Source organism: Euprymna scolopes, chromosome 36, assembly GCF_053919585.1.
Source record: "Euprymna scolopes isolate OS-2025 chromosome 36, ASM5391958v1, whole genome shotgun sequence".
Lineage (NCBI taxonomy): Eukaryota > Metazoa > Mollusca > Cephalopoda > Sepiida > Sepiolidae > Euprymna > Euprymna scolopes.
The window spans coordinates 42,811,450-42,824,325 of NC_136517.1; the positions used below are offsets into that span (position 1 = coordinate 42,811,450).

Consider the following 12,876-nt stretch of genomic DNA (forward strand, 5'->3'; position numbering starts at 1 on the left):
TCGAGTCTAACTAACACTGATTTTAAATATTTATTTAATAATACATCTATAGTTATGTGATTCTTCTGTTTTCTCTTTTTTTTTTTTTATTAATGGAATTCTTGGACATTTAACATTTATTTAAAGAAAACGACCCACCCCTTATTTTATTTATTTTTTTTTTATAGTAATTCCTGTGTTTTTTCCTTCTCATTCTTTGGTTTAAAACCCCTTTTATTTAATAAGATTATATGCATACATTAAATTAACATATCACTAAAATATTAGTACCCCCCCTTTTTTTTTTCAAATGTTAATCAATCATTTCATATCTTTGTTATTTCATACTGTATATTTAAAATATCGGCACTTGTGCATTTAACATACCCCGGCAATTTTACCAAATCTTTTTTTGACATGGAAAGGTGGGGGAGGCTTTGTTAACTCCTCCTTGCGCGGACGGAGCTCTGCTAAAATAACAATTTAATGGGGGGGGGGGGGTTAAAATGCACAAGTCTATAATATCTTTATTTAAAAAAGAAAATACCCCACCACCCTTTTTTGTTCAGTCATTCCGCTTTCTTCTGCCATTCTTTTCTAGAACATCCTTTCCTTTTATTTTTAATTAAAAAAAAAATAGTCTAAATTCTTCCCTTGTTCCTCATTTGTCTTTCATTTTATTTATTACGAATATTTTTATAATCCCAGTTTTGTATTTTAATTATATTTTAATATTTATTTTGACACGAATTTTTATTTTAATAATAATAATAATAATAATAGTATTACTCTTCTTTAGGTATTTCAGTATTTCACTAATCCTTAATTTTTTCTTTAAAAAGGGGGAGGGTTACAGCCAGCCCTTTCTAAAAATCGGTAAAACTATACAAACACCGTGACAGCGAATTAACCCTAACACTAACCCTAACCCTAAACCCTAACCCTAATCCTAACCCTAACGCTGTCACGGTGTTTGTATAATAATACCTAAAAATCTGCATTCTTGCTTTTTAAGATTATTCCCCAAATGTCTTTAAACAATTAAAAAATACAATAAGAAAATTATCAAAATTTAATTTTTAGATGGTACTTTTAGAACTTGCCTTGCCATGTGAACCTCTTGTGACACGAACCTTAACCGGTGTCTACGGAAAAAATTCCCCTCTTAAAATACAGACACAAGTTTGTAATTTTAGCCATTTTGATTTTAGCACTTATCCAAAAAATAAAATAAGTGAGCGTTTTAAGAAATTTATTTTGGATGTTTTACGATTATATTAAATATTTCAACTAAGATGGCTGCTATTATTTTAACTAAATTAGTTGGTACTTGTGCAGTTTACGGACCGTCCTTCTAATTTAGAAACCCAAGGAATCCGGAGAGGGGAAGGGGAGGTGGCTTTAACTGTTCTGTACTTTCACCGAACAATTTAATTTAGTTTTTACGGTATCTTTAACTTGAAAATCCTAAAAAAAAACAAAAAAACAAAAAAAAACAGCACAATCCGTAAACTGCACAAGTAGCAATTAGTCTTAAAAATATTTTTTTATTTTTATTTTTTCAAAACTAGATTTCTTAAAGCTGAAATCTTCAATAAAACCACATTTACTTTACTGATTATAACATTTTAAAGATTTCTTTGCATCTTTTAAAAATATATCATTAACGAAAAAAAATGGATTTATTGAAAGAAATTTAATTTTTAAATCTCTTTAACTATCTATCATAAATGGTATTATTTGAATTTTATAACTTATCTATACATAATAAAGTTAGACAACGTTACATCTTTGTAAATCTAAGCTTATATATAATATATATATATATATATATATATATATATATATATATATATATATATATTACTAATTTAATAACATGCGTAGAAAAATACTTTTTAAAGATTTAATTAACCTAATTTTTAAGCATTTTATTTTTATTTAAGATGCTTGTTGGGAGAGGTGACAGGTCGATTTTTTTTTTATTTTAAACAAAAGTAACATTGCTTGCCTAATTGTCATGTCGGCAATAGTAATATATCCAAAAATTACGAAAATTCATTGAGTAGAAAAACAGCTAGTAGTGTGGTTTTAGTAAAAAAAGAAAAAAAGCCTAGGCTACAAAATTTGGACACCTTCCGATTTAATCTAAAAATGTTTTGAGTTAGGTCCCCTGTTTCTGCACTCTTCAAGGTCTACTTTAAAACCTCTACGAAAAATGTAATTTTACTCAATTTTCCCTAAAACTTTCTACTCGAAGGATTTTCGTAATTTTTGGATATGTTACTATTTTCGACATGCCAATTAACTAAGTAACATTGTTTTTGCTTAAAATGATATACGAGGTATCTTCAATAAGTTTCCAGATTTTTTCACATGGACACTTTTATTGATAGTACACACATGAAACTCTAATCCCCTTCGAAGTAATCTCCTCTGGCTGCAATGCACTTGTACCATTCCAACAACTTCTAGAAGCCCCCATTAAACTCCTCCTGTGTAAGCGTGTCATGACCCTCGTCACAGCCTCTTTCATCGCCTCAATTGTCCCATAACACCAGCCGTTAAGGTTTTCCTTGAGCTTAGGGAATAACCAAAAGTCACAGGGAGCAAGGTCTGGACTATAGGGAGGGTGAGGAACTGTCTTGATGCCCATCTTGGTCAAATAGTCTGTGACGAGGATCGAGCTGTGAACTGCCAGTTCACTGAACTGGTGCATTTGTCCTGGTAGAAATGCCACTGACCTGATTTGAAAAGTGCCGGCTGCTGGCCTCTTCTGACAGAATCTCTTTTTGAACTCCTTTAAAACCTCAAGATCGTATTCCTTGTTAATTGTTCAGTGGGAACCCAGTAATATGTAAATCATGCCTGTGCTGTCAAAAAAAAAAAAAAAAAAAAAAAAATTGGATCATCATAAGTTTCTGCGTGGATTTGCTCTGTCTGGTCTTCTTGGGTCTGAGAGAGCCAACCTGCTTCCACTGCGAACTCTGTCTCTTGGTCTCTGGGTCATAGCAGTAGATCCAGCTTTCATCACAAGTCACCAGAGCATCAAGAAATGCAGTATCTGAACTGATCAGCTCGACCATCTCCCTGCTGTCATGACGACGTCTTTTTCTCTGATCTTCTCTGAGCACCCTTGGGACAAACTTTGTGCAAATCTTCTGCATCTTCAGTTCCTTGTGAATAATTGTGTGTACAGTTCCCACACTGACATCAAACTGTGCATTCCCAAATTTTAGTTTCTTTGTAGCATTTAAAAGGGCATAACCTTCCATTTGAAAATTTAAATATTTAGAAAAATTCTCGGTCTAGAAGGATTTCACCTCTTCCTGTCTGAACATGTATTGCATTCCGATTCTTAATTTATTTGTTCACGTTTTGCACTGTGCCCACCTGATCACATTTGATGACATTTTTCTTTTTAATTTTGTTTTAACTCTTTAAATTTTAAAGTGCTTCGTTTTCTTAACTAATTTTCTCAGACTCAAATTAATTAAAATAGTTTTGCAGGGTCCCCAGCCCCAGGCAGTTCGTTTGCGTTCACTAATGTTTTATTTAGAAACAGACGTTTATGAATTCGAATGGGATCAAAATATTTACTTTTCTTTTGCTTAAAAGATTATGAAATATTAATATTTGCGAAAATTAAAATTTCAAGAAAAAAAAATATATATGCCTAAAATGACTATTTATTTGCCTTCCTAGAGAGGAGCACACTGGATTGAAACAAAAATAAAATTGCCTTAGTCTAGAAGGATTTCTCCTTCACTGATGGAAAACAGAAAAGATGATGTGCAGTGATTTAAAACAAGTTTTTTTTTCTTGAATTTTTTGGCACTTGTACATTAATTAACTAAACATGAGTTTGATAACCAAGCTACTAGGCTTAATGGTGGATAACGTAAGCTAAATATTATTTCATTTAGTCTTATGCAAAAGGAGGCTCAAAGTCCTTCATGAAAATTCAAATACTGTTGATTTTTGTGAAATTTTGACAATCGTTATTACATATCAATTACTGTATATCTGGGCATATAAGGCAACCATCAGATAAGACAAGATACAAAATTGGAGCAAATTTTAATAAATTCATCATATATCGGTTGTATAAGACGACTGCTAAACCACGAAAACAGGTTTGTTTAGCCTAGGCTAGAGATTGCAACACCCGGTATCTTGTGAGATATTGGTTTTTAAAGATGATTTTTTAACTTTACGGATCGTCTTATATGCCAAAATATATCATAAATATTTCCCAAATTTTAGTTTCTCTGTAACATTTAAAAGGGCATAACCTTCCATTTGAAAATTTAAATATTTACAATTTGCATGAAATTTAATCCATAATATTTAAACACCAATTAAGCCAGATTCCCTGAATTACAATTTTTTCTTAAGACCTCTTAATCTATAGCTTGTTTTGTGTTTGGAATATACAACAGGAACTGAAATGCACTAAATTATTTTAAGGTGCAGATAAAGTTAGGAAAGGAGAGGTTCCTATTTTGTCAGAGCAGAAGTTGCTCCAAAAGTAGTGGAGCAGGTAAAACCCGGTATATATGTATTTTTAGGGGCATATCTTTGCTGTCTATTGTTGGAAATGTGTTTTCAAGAATTTTTATAAATAGATTAGTCTACACAATTGTCAATGGAATATATATGTATCTTCTGTCGTCATTTTCAACATAAACTAACCTGATATGAATTTAACCGGTTTCCTCCGAAGAGAGAAGTTCCATGGGAGTATGACATTCACAAGTGATCCCCAGTCGCATGTATATTCCCATTAGGGGAGATGACAATGTTAGGTTTTTGCAACTCTTGCAGGAAGGTGTCAACATCCTCCTAGATACAATGCCTGAAATTCCCAAATTGGTCAGTCATTTTAGTAATGACTGACCAATTAACATTGTTTAACTTTGATGATCTAATGAGAACTGATGTATCAATGTGATTATATCATACATAAGCTGTTGGAAGAAACAAAGGGAAATATAAAGGAGAATGTTCATAAAGAGTACTTATTCCTTTTTTGTAAGTCGAATAGCGGTCACAGAGAGGAGTGTTTTGGGGCTGGGTAACTTCTTGCTTGATTGCAGCTGTATCCTGCTTCCTTCTCTACTTTTTTACAAAAATCCTGGTTTATATTTCTCCTTGCAGGCTCCCACAGACACATTGGTTGTTAAATCTTATTTTTAGTGCGCTTTGATCCCATTGTCTAATTAATTTTTATTTTTCTCTTTTTGACCGGATGGGTGCATTGAGCTGATGCTGAGTGATGTGTTTACACACAGTATCTGTGATAGCTGACGAGTCCACATTCGATTAGGAGTTTTATTACTTTCTTCATGAAACCCCACAATACATATCCACCCGAAATAGCGGAGCTATTGCGAGAACCTCTGGTGAGAGTACTGGTAACTGGTGGAATATGTTTAGGTTTTGAACTATTATGAAATTTTACAGAAATGTGAATTTTTGCTATAACGTCCTTTTAATTTTAGTAAATATGATCATTGTGCTTTGCAAAGTGAACACGCCTGCCTGAGCATGTGACAGTAGGTTTTTGTGGTGTGTCTTGTGCATCTTGTATTTGAGATTCCATATCTCCTGAAGTATTTTCGTTTGTAGTCCAGCTTGGTGTGTTTTTTGCCAGTGTTATAGTTGTTGGCATTTACTAACTAGCCGAATACTGCTCATCTAATATATATATATACTTTCTCCAAAACTCTGGCCTTGATAAAGGTGAGACTAAAGCTTGCTGCTATGGTTTCAAATGATCTGAAATAACAGCAAGGGGAGACTTGATTCCAAATATTTCTCGTATGTTATATCTCCCCTCTTTTTGAAATAGGGCATGATTATGAATATCTCCAGTATTAAATAATCCTTATACATTGTGAAATTTACTTTATGTATGAAAATCAAAGAAGAGAGATATAACATATGAGAAATATTTGGAATCCAGTCTTCATTTGCTGTTATTTCAGATCATTTGAAACCATAGCAGCAAGTTTTAGTCTCCCTTCCATCAAGGCCCGAAGTTTTGGGGAAATATCAGATATTTTGTAATTCATATGCAAAACTAGAAAATCAAATGACTATGACTGAAACATTGGTAAAGGTGCAGTATCTTTCCACCCACGAAAAATCCTTTAAAATTACTATTACAGGTTTTTGAGGTTGCTGAATATGAAAATAACGTTAAAAATTCCAGGAAACGAGTAGTTTCCAAGATATGACGAAATTATAGTTTTAAAATGCGGGGGATCACTTTTTTTATATTAATTTAATGTAAAGTAGACACCCACTTTATAGCTACCTTTTTTTTTGAGGGGGGGGGCGTCTGTTTGGGGGGGGTATTTATTTGGTAATTGTGGCCTAGTACACCAACACAAACTTTTCTATAGGTTTTTGGGTGTGCTAATAACGAATATCGCATTGAAATTTTCAGCAAATGAGTATTTTTCCAGGTATCAAGCAATGTGATTCTTTGTTATAAGTGGTGGCTATTGTTGTACGCGCAAGCATATTTTTAATTAATACCCGGAAAAATACTTTGCGGAAAATTTAAAATTAATATTGGTTTTCAGCACACCCGAAAACCTAAAGAAAACAGGTTTTTTTTTTTGAACTTAGGTTTTGTGTTAGTCTACCTGTCCATAATAAACACCACCTCTAAAAAAAAAAAAAAAAAAAAAAAAAAAGACGCCCCAACCAAGGTGGCCATAAAGTGGGTATTCATTTTGTTAAAGTAATATAGAAAAGTGATCCCCCATTTTTGCAATTATAATTTCTTCATATCTTGAACTAGTAGTTTCCTGGAATTTTAAATGTTATTTTCGTTGTCAGCATCCCCAGAAACCTATAATACTTGTAATTTTAAAGGATTTTTTTAGGATGGAAAGATACTGCACCTTTACCGATACATTTTATGGCTATACAAAAGTGCCAAACATAAACTCTGGATGATCCCCTTAATGTGCGACTTTAAGGACAAATATCACATAGCCCACTACACAGTTCAGATCATTACCTTTCCAACGAGCCTTCATTTGTTAAATTCTGATCATTACTCGCTGAGATTTTGAACTTATCTATCTATCACCTTTTGCAATTTTATATATATATTACTCGTAGCCAAATCGAATATCGAAATGCTCATATTTTTGGTTCTATGGGACGAAATTACATGAAAATTTGCAAGCTTTTTGAAGATAATACTATACTATGGTTAAAATTTCATGACATTTGGTAAAAAAGAACACATTTTCAAACCAATAAAATATGCCCAAATGTGTGTGTGTGTATATATATATATACTAGCATTTCAGACCGGCGTTGCTCGGGTGTTTGGATGTGTGTCTAAGCAAAAAAAAAAATTGGTAGTAGGAAGGCAAGCTCGAACCCGTACCGTGAAGGAGGAAAAAAAAATGGGGTAAAAACCTGACGTCTATGCTGTTACAACCACTGCCAAACCGGAAGCGACATTTTTTTTTTTTTTTTAAATTAAGGCTAGACAATCTAAAGGGGATAACTTTAAAAAAATATTGGTGAAAAAAGTGCTCCCCCCCCCTGTAGAAAAGTGCCTAGTTGAAGGGGAAGATATTAATGTTTTTAGCCAATTCTTCGATATTTGTTGTATGAAAGGTGGAACTTTAAAACGATACTGATCTTGGTAAAATCCGTCGCCTCTGTCGAAATTTTTAGGCAGACAGGTGAACACGCATACATACATACATTTATATATTGGTAACTAAAAATTTTCGACCTAAACCGATGAAAAAGATTTGCCCTATCTCTGAATACCCTTTATGTAAAATTTCAAATATTTAGACCAGAAATTGTCTGAGTAATTTGGAAGAGACCGCAGAGGTCAAATTTTATTAAAACTTTGACCCCTTTTTTGATCCCTTAACATTTATTGTTTTGGCCTCAAATCAAGTTAAGTTAGATCCATGTCCAAGGAACCAATATCTAAAATTTCAAGTGTGTAGACCCAAAATTGTCGGAGGAGTTTGGTAGAAATCGTTGAACTTTGACCCCTTAATCTCCAAATTTCTGGCCAAAAACCGATCCCATCGATTTTTCCCAAATCTCAGTACCCTGTATATCAAATTTCGAGTCTGTAGACTAAAAATTGACAGTTATTGTGTAGGGAAATGTACAGACAGACACTTTGACATATATGTGTGTATGTGTGTGTTATGGCAAGCCAGCTTTAGTTCTGTTGCTTTGGGATGAATTTGGTTGTCTCTTTTGTTGTTGTTGGTTGTCTTTTTTTTCTTTTTTTTTTTTTTTGTTGGTTGTTTTTTCTTGGTTGTCTCCCCTGTGGCCTTGCCAGGCCACTAATATATAAGCAGGATGAAATTATAGTGCCGGAATATACAACAGGAACTGAAATACAACAAATTATTTTAAGGTGTGGTTAAAGTTAGAAAAGGAGAGGCTCCTATTTTGTAAGAGCAGAAGTCCCTCTAAAAGTAGTGGCGTAAGTAAAACCCGGTATGTATGTATTTTTAGAGGCATATCTTTGCTGTTTGTTGTTGGAAAGGTGTTTTCAAGAATTTTTATAAATTGTCAATGGAATATGTATGTATCTTCTGTTTTCAACATAAACTAAGAAAAGAATTAAATGATTCTGAAAAACAATCTGAAACACCTTGAAATGGATCTAGATAACTCAAGCACAATTAGAAGACCCATTATTATGGAGTAAAATATAAAAAAAAAATATATTGATCTTAAAGAGCGGTTGTCTTAACGCATGTTTTAAGAAAACGCGGAGATAGTGTAGTTATAGAATAACAGGAACTGAAATGCATTGTATGTGATAGGTTTCTTCTATCAAAGGAAGAATTTGTAAATCATCTTGAATCACACAATCAAAGGCAGGATCGACAGTTTCATTAGGAAGCTATAACAGCACGACTTCCACTGCTAAGTTGTCACATTTGTGGTCTAATCTGCAAATCTAAAAGTGGCCTGACATGACATTTGAGAATTCATATACTGGGTTAAACAGAGCTAAAAGAGAAAGGATTACAAAATGCCAAGATCTCATGTATGACATAAAAAAGAAACGGGAATCTTAGGAAAGTCTCCATCGTTACAGTGATTATAGGAGCAACTGGACTAATGAACAAGAATTTCCGAAAAGTGCCCATCAGATATATTTGGTGAACCAAGTGCAAGGGAGATTCAAACTTTTGCACTTAAAGAGACGGTTAGAATCTTAAAAAGTTAAATGAAGAGTTGGTAAAATTCTGTCAAAAAAGCATGTATATACATATAAGGTGCCTTCAATACGTTTCCGGACTTTTTTATACAGGCATTTAAAATTATCGTAAACTCTTGAAAATTCAGTATGTTATTGCTATACATCTTATGAGAGGACTGACCGATTTTTATGATTTCAGGTTCAAATGAACCGCTGCAGCAGGAATTAGAATACACCCTACTAAAGCCTGATTATCTTGGCTGGTGAATTTCAAAAATGCAATCTGGACATAAGGACACTTTAGAAGAACGATATGCAATAAAATTCTGTTTTATACTTGGAAAAAGTGACACAGAAACGTATGGAATGCTTCAGATTGCTTTTGGACCATCTTGTATGAATCGAGCATCAGTTTTTGAGCAGCATAAGATTCAAGGAAGGCAGGGAGTTTGTGAGGGATGATGTAAGGAAGTCAGAACATCCGAGTTGATTGACCAATTAAAGAATTTGTCTATAGAGACAATAAGTGCAGTTTGATGTCAGTGTGGGAACTGTACACACAATTATTCGCAAGGAACTGAAGATGCGGAAGATTTGCATGAAGTTTGTCCCAAGGGTGTTCCATCCTTGTCACAGACTATTTGAGTAAGATGGGCATCAAGACAATTCCTCGCGCTCCCTATAGGCCAAACCTTGCTCTCTGTGACTTTTAGTTATTCCTTAAGCTCAAAACCATAGTGGTGGCTGTTATGAGACAACATAGGAGATAAAAGAGGTTGTGACAAGAGTCATTGATATGCTCACACAAGGGGTAGCATTAAGCAGGTTATCATTTCAAGATGAAAAAAAAATCAAGTCAGTGTGTGTAGTAATGATAAAGATCAGTATCTTTATCGCACTAGTTACTTTAATTAAACCAGAGTAATGTGGGTTGCATGTGCTATTTTCCAGCAGTGAACTGTTTGTTGCTTTCATCACTATCGTTTTCTATCACAACTAATCTTAATCTCAAGCTGATGCTTAAAGAATAAAATCATGCTCAGATAAGAGAGAACCATCATCATAGCTTTTCCTTTATCGTACCATCCGTACCACCATATGGTTCACTTGCAAACCGTGAGAAATACAATACACATACAAAATAATAAATTAACATAACGACGTCTTTCTAAGTTTTTCATGTTCGCTTTTCAAACGAACCCCCCCCCCAGTGTTTTCGATTTTCTCTTTATTAAAAGAAGTCAATTTATTTATTAAATAAGTTAATTTTTTTTTATTTTGTATTTGTATTATAAGAAAGTGTTTTTGACATATAAGAAAAAAAAAAAGTCGATTGTCTGCCCTTGTTGATCCCATATTTCCGCCAGGTGTCGTTAGTGTCATTAGGTCTCAAACAAGATGGCGTGAAGCAAATCTTTGCTAAAACGTGTGATATTTGATTTTCTTAAATAATAAATAATAAAACTATTTGATCGATTTATGTGATTTTTTGGAATATCTTCATGCAGTTACAAGTACGGACATTATAAAGATTTTTTTCAGATTTTTCTTGTAAACAATTTTTTTCGGCCCATTTATAGACAAGCACCATGTTTTCTATTTGCCGAGCGGTCTTTTATATATCGGCTGGCTCTTGTATAGAATAGAGCCCAAATGTTGTTCGGCCATGTTTTCCTCCAGTGCTTTCCATCGGTGCGTCCGATTATCGTCAAGTGCGGTTGTTGTTGTTGTTGTTGTTATCGTTTACGTTTTTTCTTTTCCTTTGAGGCTTGGTGTATTTTAGGTACGTGCAAAATGAATGCTAATGCTCAAAATGTATAAACATTTTTACCCCTCCCTTTACTTAAAAATTCATCAAAAATCAGGAAATTAACCAATTTTAATGAAATTTTCAGTATTTATCAAATAATGATCGCGGAATATAATGAACTAATTATTTTTATTTAAATCTGGGTATACCTAAATCTGAATGGAAATATATTTTGGTTAAACAAAAAATACCTTTACTAAAGTTATGGGTTTCAGTAGTAAATAAAAAAATAAAAAAACGCAAGAATCTGAAAGAAATCTGCCACCTCTACATCCTTTTACTATCATGACTTCATTTTAAAACAGCGTTTTGATTAGTTGAAATTTTAGGCTTCCGTATATTCGTGCTTACGAACTTTTATCGGCTGTGTTTTGCCGAACGGCATACTTACTTGCTTTTTGAGGCCTAATTAAGCTGTATTTTGTGTAAAAACAGGTGTTTTTTTTTTTGTTTTTTTTTTTTTATTTAATTCAATATCTTAGGACTTTACAAATTATCTTTGAAATAGAATCAGAAAACTAATATTTATCTTTTTAAAGGATTTTTACAATGAATTTATTTAACTTCAAAATTTAGCTGAATTGGTTAGCTCGCTGTGAAAACATTTTCATAACTTTTTTTTTTTTTTTTTTTTTTTTTTTTTTTTTTTTTTTCACGTGTACAAATATTTTTTTCCTTTGGGAAATTAACTTTAATCTCTAATCTTTCAAGTGTAATCAAAAAGTAGTCGGAAACTTACAAAAAAATTATGATAAATCTGCTTTCAAAACTAGGTCCCCGTATTTTTGCCCACCCATTTTTGCCCGTATCTAGTGTATTTATATTTTTTTCTCTTTTTCTTATAAAGGTGTGTGCAGGATGGTCAGAGGCGAATTGTTTATTTTTTATTTATTATTTTTTTAATTGCAATTTTCTTATTTTATATTTTATTTAGTTTCTTGTTAGTTATTAAATACTGTAAGTATATTTGTCTCGGTGTTGAAGAGATCCGGTTAAAAAGGGGCTGTAGTGTTTTTATAAGTATGGGTTCTAGTAATTTTAGTCGTCGTGTGCAATTGCTAATCGAATTGTGTGTGTGTGTTCGCGCATGCGCAATGATCCTGTCGCTGGAACACTATGGATTGTCTGTTTGCGCCCGAACTAATGGCAATTGTTTGGTGGCCCAGAAGTAGAGGCTTTGTAGGAGTCAAAGGTGGGCTCGAATCTCCCGACGGGTAGGAATTGTCATTCTACACTGATGATTGCGTAAGCATGAAACACTAGTGTCTGTAGGTATAAAAGAATAATTATTTAATTATATATAATTTCGCTTATTGAATAATGACTTGGAAGTGTAAGTTGCTTTGAAATAAATACCCAACGTATTGGGAGGTGGGGGGCTAAATAATTTAGTATTTTTTTTTACCTCCCCTAGCGTAATATACCCCCCCCCTCCAACCACCTCAAGTTAAGAACGGCTTTCGGAATAAACACCCTTCCCCAACCTCTCCATGTTAAGGCCGGCTTTTGAGGTTGAGGTGTGTTTATTCCGGAACCCGTTCTTAACATGGGGAGGTTGGAGTGTTTATAATACGCTGGGGCACGTCGTAAAAATTTACCAATAATTGAAGATATTACCAAAGTCTATTATGGTTTATTTTTGCTATGAAACCTAAAAAAAAGGTGTATTTTCTTTTGTTTTTCAACAGTGTCACTGTTGTATCAAATTCAATGTACTCCAATAAAAACCTTTCCACCCACTCACTTTGTGTACCGGAGGGCGGGGGTGGGCGTCCGTTCATTCATTCCAATGTATTAATATTAATGAATGGAAAAAAAAAATTACTACTCGCGTACATTACGACAGGTGGAAATACAATTGTGTGTC

General features: G+C 33.4%; 1 protein-coding gene across 2 annotated transcripts in view; it reads left to right on the forward strand.

The window, feature by feature from the left end:
- LOC145260429 (uncharacterized) overlaps positions 1-12,876 on the forward strand; it is a 260,625-nt gene that overhangs the window by 171,413 nt on the left and 76,336 nt on the right. The window lies entirely within an intron of this gene.